This window comes from Triticum dicoccoides, chromosome 7B, assembly GCF_002162155.2.
Source record: "Triticum dicoccoides isolate Atlit2015 ecotype Zavitan chromosome 7B, WEW_v2.0, whole genome shotgun sequence".
Classification (NCBI taxonomy): Eukaryota; Viridiplantae; Streptophyta; class Magnoliopsida; order Poales; family Poaceae; genus Triticum; species Triticum dicoccoides.
In genome coordinates this window covers 153,426,616-153,436,321 of record NC_041393.1, presented here as the reverse complement: position 1 = coordinate 153,436,321, position 9,706 = coordinate 153,426,616, and the positions used below count along the sequence as shown (strand labels likewise).

General features: G+C 47.8%; 1 long non-coding RNA gene across 1 annotated transcript in view; it reads left to right on the top strand.

The window, feature by feature from the left end:
• Nucleotides 1-9,506, top strand: part of LOC119336135 — a 21,282-nt gene extending 11,776 nt beyond the window's left edge. Inside the window, exons 2-3 of the long non-coding RNA XR_005162223.1 lie at nt 510-512; nt 9,496-9,506. This is a non-coding gene — a long non-coding RNA (uncharacterized LOC119336135). The remainder of the gene's footprint in view (nt 1-509; nt 513-9,495) is intronic.
• The last annotated feature ends 200 nt before the right edge of the window (nt 9,507-9,706 follow it).

Sequence of the window (9,706 nt, the reverse complement as noted above, 5' to 3'; positions counted from 1 at the left end):
GTTGCCTCTAGATGAACAGGACCCCGTGGTGTGGACAGCTGGATGAACAGTAGACGGTGGAGGGGTGCCCGTGGAGGCGTGGTTGAACAGGCGTGGTGTGGAGGGCTGGATGAACAGTAGACGGTGGAGGGCTGGATGAACAGTAGACGGTGGAGGTGTGGTTGAATAGTAGCCGGTGGAGTAGCGCGCCATGGAGGCTGGATGAACAGGAGCCCGTGGAGGCTTGAGGAGGTTGACGGTAGCCCGTGGAGGCTGGAGGAGGTCGACGGTGGAGATGAACAGTATCCTGTGGAGTCCCGTTTTGCGGTACGCCACACCCCTCGCGATGAACAGGACCCCCGTTTCGACCGTAGGAGGTCTGTTCCCTCCGTTTTGTGGTACGCCACACCCCTCCCGATCAACAGGACCCCCGTTTCGACCGTAGGAGGTCCATTTCCTCCGTTTTGCAGTACGCCAGGACCCTCCCGATCAACATGATCCTGTTTCGAACATGGCCGGTCGAACACAAGGTCGTTTCCTCCGTTGTGCGGTACGCCAGGACTCGTTTCCATCGCCTGTTCCATCCAAGCCCTCCCGATGAACACGACCACGCATTCCGTTCTGACCCAGCCAGTTGGCTCCCCATGAACACGACGACGACGCTACTTCTCCGTTCCGACCTAGCTATGTACGTATGCGCGAGTAGGCCTTCGAGACCCTGCCCGTATGTACGTACATGGCCGTATTTTCTTTCTTGCACCCTCGCCGCTGTAGGTACGTGTACATGCTACGTGCGCGCCTCTACTATGACACGTGCGCGCCACTACTATGACACGTGCGTGCCTCTACATCGACCAGTATGTACGTACACGTTCGCGACCAGAATGACAACGCTAAGTACGCTTCGACCAGGTGGGTCCCGACTGTCAGGCACTTCCTTGCCTGCGAAGATGTAGCTGGTGGGTCCCAGCAGTCAGAGGGCAAATCATTTTTTTTTCCCGGACGCACTTCCTTGCATGCGAAGATGTAGCTGGTGGGTCCTAGCAATCAGGGGGGGCGAATCGTTTTTTTTGCCCGGACGCACTTCCTTGCGTGCGAAGATGTAGCTGGTGGGTCCCAACAGTCATGGGGGCGAATCGTTTGGTTTTTTTTTGCCCGGACGCACTTCCTTGCGCGCGAAGGTGTAGCTGGTGGGTCCCAGCTGTCAGGGGGAACCGTTTTTTTCGCGAAATATGGTGGCCCGTCCGGTGGGTCCCCGGTGTCAGGTGGAGGAATAATTATTTTGCGCGTAACAAGGAAGCACTTCCTTGCTGCGGCCATGGACCCAGCTGTTAGCCTCTCCACATACAATCCACGTCCGATGGAAGCCGTTCCTTGACCACGTTGACCACGCCGTGCTGAGAGCACCAGGGCGGTGGACGACGGCGAGGCCTACGAAGGGGACGACGCGGAGCCGGGGAAGACGCGGCAGTGGATGCCCACGCGTAGAGGAGTATGAGGGTTCACTGGTTCGTTGTGGTGTGAGGCTGCCGTCGCTGCAGAATAACAGGGGTGTGGGTGAGTAGAGGGATGGCCTGGCCAACGGTGGGAGTAGTAGGGAGCGGTGACGCCTCCGCCGCATCGCAGCCGGCCACGAGAGGCTGGAGCACGAGGCACGTTTGGCGCTGGTTTGGGCAGCTGGAGCAAGAAGACCAGAGGTTGAAGAAGCACTACGGCCGTTGGATAGACATCGTACGGTCACTAGAGCTAGAATCGTGCATATTGACTAAGTTGACAAAGCCCTCCGTCCCCGTCGACTTAGTAGGCCCCCAAGTCAGCCTGCCACTATACTGGGTCCCAGCTAACAGGGGGAGTATTCATTTTTTTGTTCGTAATAAGGAGGCACTTCCTTGCGTGCGAAGATATAGCTGGTGGGTCCGAGCTGTCAGAGCCGGCCGTAGGGAGGAGGGAGCAGGCAGTCCCGTCGGCGCTTGTTTGAGCGGCTGGAGCAGGAAGAGCATATTGAAGAAGCACGACGGTCGTTGGATGGCCATCCAACAGTCACTGCTTGTGCGTCAACCTTTTTTTAGGAAAGCCTCAAATCTGTGGAAAACAGCATACAACCCATCTACCATTATTTTTAATAATTTACAGCACATTTGCTAATTCTTAAGATTTTTTTGGAGCCCATATTCTTTTTTGTTAGCATTACAGCCCATATTGTGGCCATGGTTAAAAAATTATACAAAATTTTGCATATTTCGGTGCGGTCCAAATTGTTTTTAATCCCGAAATTTCGACTCACCTTCAAACTGATTTTAAAAATAAATGTATATCAATATAAAATCCAACAAATTCTCCATGCATAAAAATTAATGTAATTTAGAATCTTGAAATGAAAAAAAAGATATTTGAAACTAATTGCCGGTTTGATGTGTTTTAAAAATGTACAACCCATTTCTCATTACTGATGGGCCATTTTCTCGGCCAGCCGAATGAAAGCTCTCCTCGTCTTGAAAGATTTGCAGCCCAACAGGCCTGACAAAGTGACTTACTTGGCAAATCACAAAAAACTGGGTTGTGGCCATGAACCCAGCTGTCAGCCTCTCCACGTATAGTACTCTTCCGATGGAATGTCGTTGACCACATTGACCATGCTGCGCCGAGAGCACCAAGGCGGTGGACGACGGCGAGGCCTAGGAAGGGGATGATGTGGAGCCATGGAAGACGCGGTAGTGGATGCCCACGCGGAGAGGAGTACGAGGGTTCACTGGTTCGGCTGTGGTGTGAGGGTGCCGTCGCCGCAGGGCCTGGCTAGCGGTGGGAGTAGTAGGGGGCGATGAGGCCTCAACGGCAGCACAGCCGGCCACTGGAGGCAGGAGCAGGCGATCTCCCCGTCGCTGGTTTGGGCGGCTGGTGCAAGAAGAGCAGCGATTGAAGAAGCAGCGGGACCGTTTGATTCAAATCCAACGGTTACTGCTGCTAGAATCGTTTGTTGACTAAGTTGACAATCCCTACGTACGCGTCAATGTAGTAGGCCCACAGGTCAGCCTCCCAACCGGTGCGCCCCAGATGTCCGTGGGAGAAATCATTTTTTCGCGTAATAAGGAGGCAGTTGATTGCGTGCGGCCAGGCCAGCGGAGGGAGTAGGGTGGGCCGAGGAAGCCTACGCGGCATCACATCGGGCCACAAGAGGAGGGAGCAGGCAGTCCCGCCCGCGCTAGTTTAGGCGGCTGGAGCAGGAAGATCAGAGATTGAAGAAGCACGTCGGCCGTTGGATGGATATCCAACAATCACTACTGCTAGAATCGTGTGTTCACTGACAAAGCCTTGCGCAAACAAGTCAGCCTCGAAATCTATGGCGTGTACATCCCATTTGCTATTGTTTTTATAATCTTTACTCATTTTCTAATTCATATGGAATTTATTGCAGTCCGTTTTCCATTTTTAGAATTGCCGGCCATTTTCTGGTCAGTACCAGGGTCAAAAAATAAACTAAATATGTGGGAAATTTTGAAAATTCACAATTTTTTGCTGGGGAACGAAATATTCTTAATCCAAAAAATAATAGGCATACTAAAACAAATTTAAAAATAAATTAGTACTATGTCATGTTAAATCCAATGAAATACATATAATATATCAGTGAAGAACAAAAACCAAAAAAACTAATATCCCATTTGCTATATTTTTTTGGAATTTTCAACCCCTTTTGATATTACTTTTAACAGACATTGACCATACTCTTTGGCCAGGACGGAATGCATCCCTCCTTGTCTTGAAAGATTTGCAGCCTAGTAATTCGGAGAAAATAAATAGGCCTAGCTTGGGTATTTTTCAAAAAGAAATACTGGGCTACCTATTTGCCCAAAGAACTGGTGCATGAGCATTTAGCTTTATTTATTTATTTACTTATTTATGTTTAGGGGACCATGAGCATGTACCTGGTCCGGATTCATGTGACAGCCTCCCTTCTAGCTAATTATGGGCTTCTCTATTGGGCCTTCATCAGTGGAAAATGTGTTCCGTACGAAAAATAGTATGAGCTACGTACGGTACGGGGCACTAAAGGATCGAACCGTGCAACGACTTCCAAAACATTGTGTTTGTCGTTCTAACAACACGTTTACTCAACCAACAGACGAAATATACTACTGATTGTACATTGAAAACAGCAGCAGCAGCAACGAGGGTGGGGGTGCAACAGAAGAAGTAAGCAGGCCAGAAGAGTGAAGATGCAGCTCTCTCTTCCAAACCAAACATCAGCCATCATTACAAAAGGGCTACCAAAAAAGAACAAGTGTATGCATCAAACTAAATAAAGATCCTACTACACCAAGTGTACGCATCTAACTAACTGGCTCAGTTAGACGTTACTATTTATTAAGCTGTGGAGATTGGCTGACGGCTTGAACCAGATGGGTGCCTGAGGGGGGAAACTCCAGCGAGCAGGTCGAAGTCTGATACTTGCGACCCTCTCTCCTACTTTGGGCTGCAGAGCGTGGCAGCACATATCAGGGTATGGTGCATGCAGAGACGCATGGTACGCTGTGTACACACAGTTTTGCCTGATGAACGAAACCACGCTGCCATCATGATCCTTGCCGTCGGTTATCTCCTGGTTAATTGGATAATTCAGTCCAACAAACAGAGAGCGTGTACCAAGGCTACTTACCAGCCTCCAGTCAAAAATTCCTGAAGGCCCAGAGAAGCTGGGATCCTGCTCAAAGACCTTGCATTGACTGTGATTGTATTCTGCGAAAGAACACGTCTGGTACGTGCGAACGATCATCAATCTTTTGCTGTCGTCTGATCAAGCCAGGAACCACCTGCAACTGCCATGCCGCTTTTCTTTGAAAGGTTCTTGGATTAGGAAGGGTAGGGACACCAGGCGCCCTACAACATCATATCAAGTTGGAGTCAAATAAAAAAGGGCTCTTGATTTAGTCAATCTTAAGAACAGCATGTTATGAGCATGAATATTTTTTCAGTAAATGTTGACAGTAATATAAGCAAGCCATCATGATATCATAGGAAAGTAACATAGTGTTGTAACAACCATTTGTAGCGATGACTGGAGTAGGCCAGCAATACGTCCAGCCATAGATGGAGTCGACAGCGTAAATGAAGCCCTTGTGTTCAATGTCATCAGAGAACCATGGAGGATGTATGATCCTGCGATGGACGTGCAGATTTATCCACTTACCGCAGTGACTTGTCAGATAGGCGAGACCGCGGTTGAAGAACGCAATTAGCCTGAAATCTTTATAATTCACGGATCTTGTTGGCACTTGGCAGATTACAACCTTGAGCAAATCAAACTTGGTATCATGTTGGCTACTGTAAGATTCCGAGTATTTTGGGCCGCGGTGCCAAAGGAGTGCAGTCTTAATCGAAGGAAGGGGGATCAATCGCCGGGTGTAGACCTCCACGAGCATCCAGCTGCCGCGACCGTCGATGAGCACCATCCAAGACGTGTTCATGCCGACCCAGTACATACCGTTAATGTAGCTGAGGCTGACGGGGATCGGATCACAGTGAAGGGGGTTGATCCTCGCCACCTTACGATCGTTATGCTACGTGACACGCCATTTCTGAAGATCAGGCGGCATCAGCAAGCAAGGAGCTGGCTTAAAAAGCTCCGGCCTGAGGGCTTTGAGTAAACAGTATAGCCCCGACGAGCACGCGGCGAGCGGCATGGTACTGAGATTGTCTACACACGAAACAATGAGATTGATTACCTCTGTGGGGAGCAAATTCCAGCCACTCTTTCGGCAGACGCTGCTCGGTTCTGCCATTGTTAGTGCTTGGGTTTCGGATGAGGGGGGAGGCGCCTTAGCGGCGATGGAAACTTGGACGAGATTATGTGCGGACAAAGATGGAGAAGAGAATATGTGCTGCAGGATGTGGACATGTGATGTTGACTACAGCATGTCGCTTGACTTACGAGACACATACCAGCAGCGTAGGGTCATATCGATGCCACACAACTTGCTTGAGTGATCACAGTACTGGTACTCCCTACAGTACCTACTACAGTACTATGCCCTAGCTTGCTAGAGTAGAGTAGTAGAGTAGGACTCTGCTCTACTACTAGCACCGAAGGAGTAGTATATTCTAATCTAAAATAGTTACAAACTTCAATGCCCGATCGTGGAATGACTACGAACCGTGCTCCAAGACCATGTCTATGTGGTGTTTGGACTTACATGCAAAAAAATAGCAAGATGACCGTGCATTGCATGGCACACCATCATCACCAACTCGGTTTTTTCTCTACTCCTACTCCTATAAAAGACTCAGTTGGTGATGATGGATGCGAGGAGGTGTGTTCAGCCGGGCGTGCAGTGGACGGCGCATCACTATTCGATTTGTTATAAAAAAGAGTAGTAGAGATAGAGACATAGGGAGGAGCACGAGGTTGTGGGAGATAAGGATGAACGAGGCAAGGCCTTATCTATAAATGTGGAGAGAGGTGCGGGTATCTTTTGTAAATTTGTCATAGTTGGCTTTCTATCCGTCAGATATTAGATCGGACGGTCTATATTACAAGATGGCAGGCATACCATCATCACCAACTCGGTTTTCTATAAGAGTAGATATATATAGATATAGATAGATAGAGACTAGGGAGTACTAGTAAGGACACCATCTACTGCTTTGTGTGCTACTCCCATGCTCCATTTGGCGGCCGCAACGTCCCCTACAGCCACTCCCTCCTGCGCTCCATTCGGCGGGCGCTGTTGAAATCTGGTGAGCGCACTCTCGCGACTGCTAGCAGCCACGACTTCACCGACGACGACTTCTTCCCCGACCTCGGCAACCTCTTCCTCAACGACATGGGTGACAACCTCAACGCCAACGGTGCTGCTCCCATTGCACCGTATGTGTTTCTGTCCTTCCTGTTCGAAATCGTGGTAGAATTCATGATTCTACTCTGTATCCTACTACTATGCTAGTCCACATGATTAGTTTCATCTCTGTTATAGCCATCATGATTTATTTTGTGCTTATTCGGATTAAATCTCGTAGTAACTTGCTCATATATTCAACTGGCGCAACGTCCCCTATAGCCACTCCCGTTTCATGGACAGCCTGGTCAATGCCTCCAAGGAGCCCTTCGTCAACTGCTATTACTGCCCGATGCCGTTTTGTGGCTCGCCGACGGACATGGTGCATCACCTCACGGATGCGTGCAGCGGTCACTACTGGCCCTTGGCGGAGAACATCAAGTACGACACGTGCTACCGGTTCACCATGCCGGAGTCGCTAGAGGATCATCGCCGCCTGCTAGTCTCGGAGGAGGACGGCAGCGTCTTCCTCTTGATCGTGGGCACCGGCGAGGCCCACGCAGGCCGCCGCCCTGTCTCTGTAATGTGCGTCAGGGGCGTGGCCGCTGACGCTGACACTAACACGAGGCAAATGTACGGGTGTGTGGTCAATGTTACTACCCCTCCGGGTCGCGTGGGCGGTGACACCGGCCTCATCGGATGGACTTGGACTCTGAGGAGCTGGGACTATCCCGGCAATGTGGACTTGGAAAACCCATGGCATCCTTTACCCGCCGACGCGGTGCACGGGTACTCCAAGGAGGTTCACCTGGATATACGCATTATCAAGTGCACTTAGAAAACATGTAGTGTGTGTGTGGGCGCTTATGGCCCGTGTCTTTGCCGTTTTTGATTCTGTAAGCTTGTCGTTAAACTTGAGTGGCTTTCGCCGCAGTCCTTCCTTTGAACTTCTCCTCTCAGTGAGCTGATGTAAGACACTTTGGGTTTCATTTGATAATGGAACCGGGGAGGAGCCTCCCTGTTCTTCTAAAAAAATACGCATTATCAAGTTAAATGTTGATCATTAGTCTTCCCTCAATGTAATCCGCTGTCTAAGCATGTGGAGACTTCCATGCAGGATCTTTCTCTATTGGAGTATCGCACATGAATAAAAGTGTATTCGTTTATGGTTTAGTCTAGAATCTTCCATGTATGAATTTTTACTATATTACTGGTGAAAGACTTACGATGAACCATTTCTTGCATCTCCTTTGCCCCCTTGCAAGTCATCCTGATTTAATCCCTCCATCTAGGTGTATAAGTGCATGGTTAATATTACTTAATAGTATAGCTAACTATTGACTATAAGAAAGTGCCATGTCATCTGTAGCCAACATGTATAACAATCGATACTCAAAAACTAATTCTTAAAGATCATTTCTTGCAAAGCACAATAAGTGTTATTTCTTCACAAGTTTTTGATGCGGGTTGAACAGTTGAACGCTTTTGTTTGCAAAAGATACCTTTTTATCTATTTCACCCGGATGTTTGTGAGCTCTAGAGATGAGAAAATATCCGAAGAAACCTATCGACACCCGTTACACATGAGATGACCCCCACATCCTTTGTCAAAATAAACAACTCCCTGATCAATGCATTTCACTCTTTGGTGCAACGCACGGGCACCTTACTACTATAGATTAGTACAACCAAAAATTAAACTAACATTATATATAGTACGATAAATACTGATGCATGTCACCTAAAATTATATCATTCAAAACTATGTTCAAATACGAATCCAATGATATAGTTTTTGTTGACATGCACTAACATTTTGTTAGTTAAATCTTCAGTCAAATTCAATGGGGGACTAATAAACCACGACCGATGTAGTACAAGTGTAGAGGGCGGCGCTGCACGGGAGTCTCACCTCTCACCCCGCTCGTGGCGCGGCAGTAAAGCCGTCATATCACAAAACCCAACCACTCCCAGTAATAAGTGGCCTAGTAAAATAAACGGACAAGCAACCATCACATCCCTCCGTCTTTTTTGCATTTCATCTCTCTGCATTTACTTTCTCTGGTTCATCTCCCACACTCGATCCCTAGCTACTACTCCTAGGGCCAGTTCTTTTGGCGGCTTCCCCATCTTTTCCCACAAGACTAGTCACAGTGGAGAGTAACAATAAGTCGCCTCACTCATTTATTTGGGCTTCTAAACTACTACTCCGTCCTGGTTTATTCCTCACCATTGTAATTTGTGCTAAATTTTGACCAAAGATTTAACCGATAAAATGTTACTCAAAACACTTAGGCGCGGTGCATCTAGTTGTATAAGTCATCTTACGAAAACCAAATAATCCCAAAACACTTAGGCGTGGTGCATTAACTTCTACCTCGTTTTGTGTTTCTTGACATATCAACCAATAAGAGATAAAGAGTGTGCATGCTTTTAATGACTTGAGATATCAAACATGACATGCAGTGGTTAGTTCATTGCATGCAATACTATTAGTTAGCAAATAAACATTAATGTTTCTCGTTTTCTCCTCCTCCTTGGTCACGGTGCACAGCCTAAGATGACTTACTCACCTAGACGGATGGAGTAGTGCATGTGACATGCACTAACATTTCATTAGTTAAATTTATGATCAAAATTTGACACAGATTACAATGGGGACCAATAAACCAGGACGGAGGTAGTAGTTATGGGATTACTAATCTAGAAGCCTAAAAGAATTGGCCCCTGGTACTCCTACTAGCAGTAGTACTCAAGTTGGAATTCCAATTGCACGACACAACTTGTTAGGCAAAAAATTCGATACAGGGTGTACGAAGCGGTTTGGGAATTTGCATGCCTTTCCAACCAGTGAGATACTCCGTACAAAGTACGATAGAGAAATAACCATAGAGAAGGATGCTAAAAGTAAACAATCAAACGAGCATTTTTGCATTTGTTTTGCATTGAATCGTTTC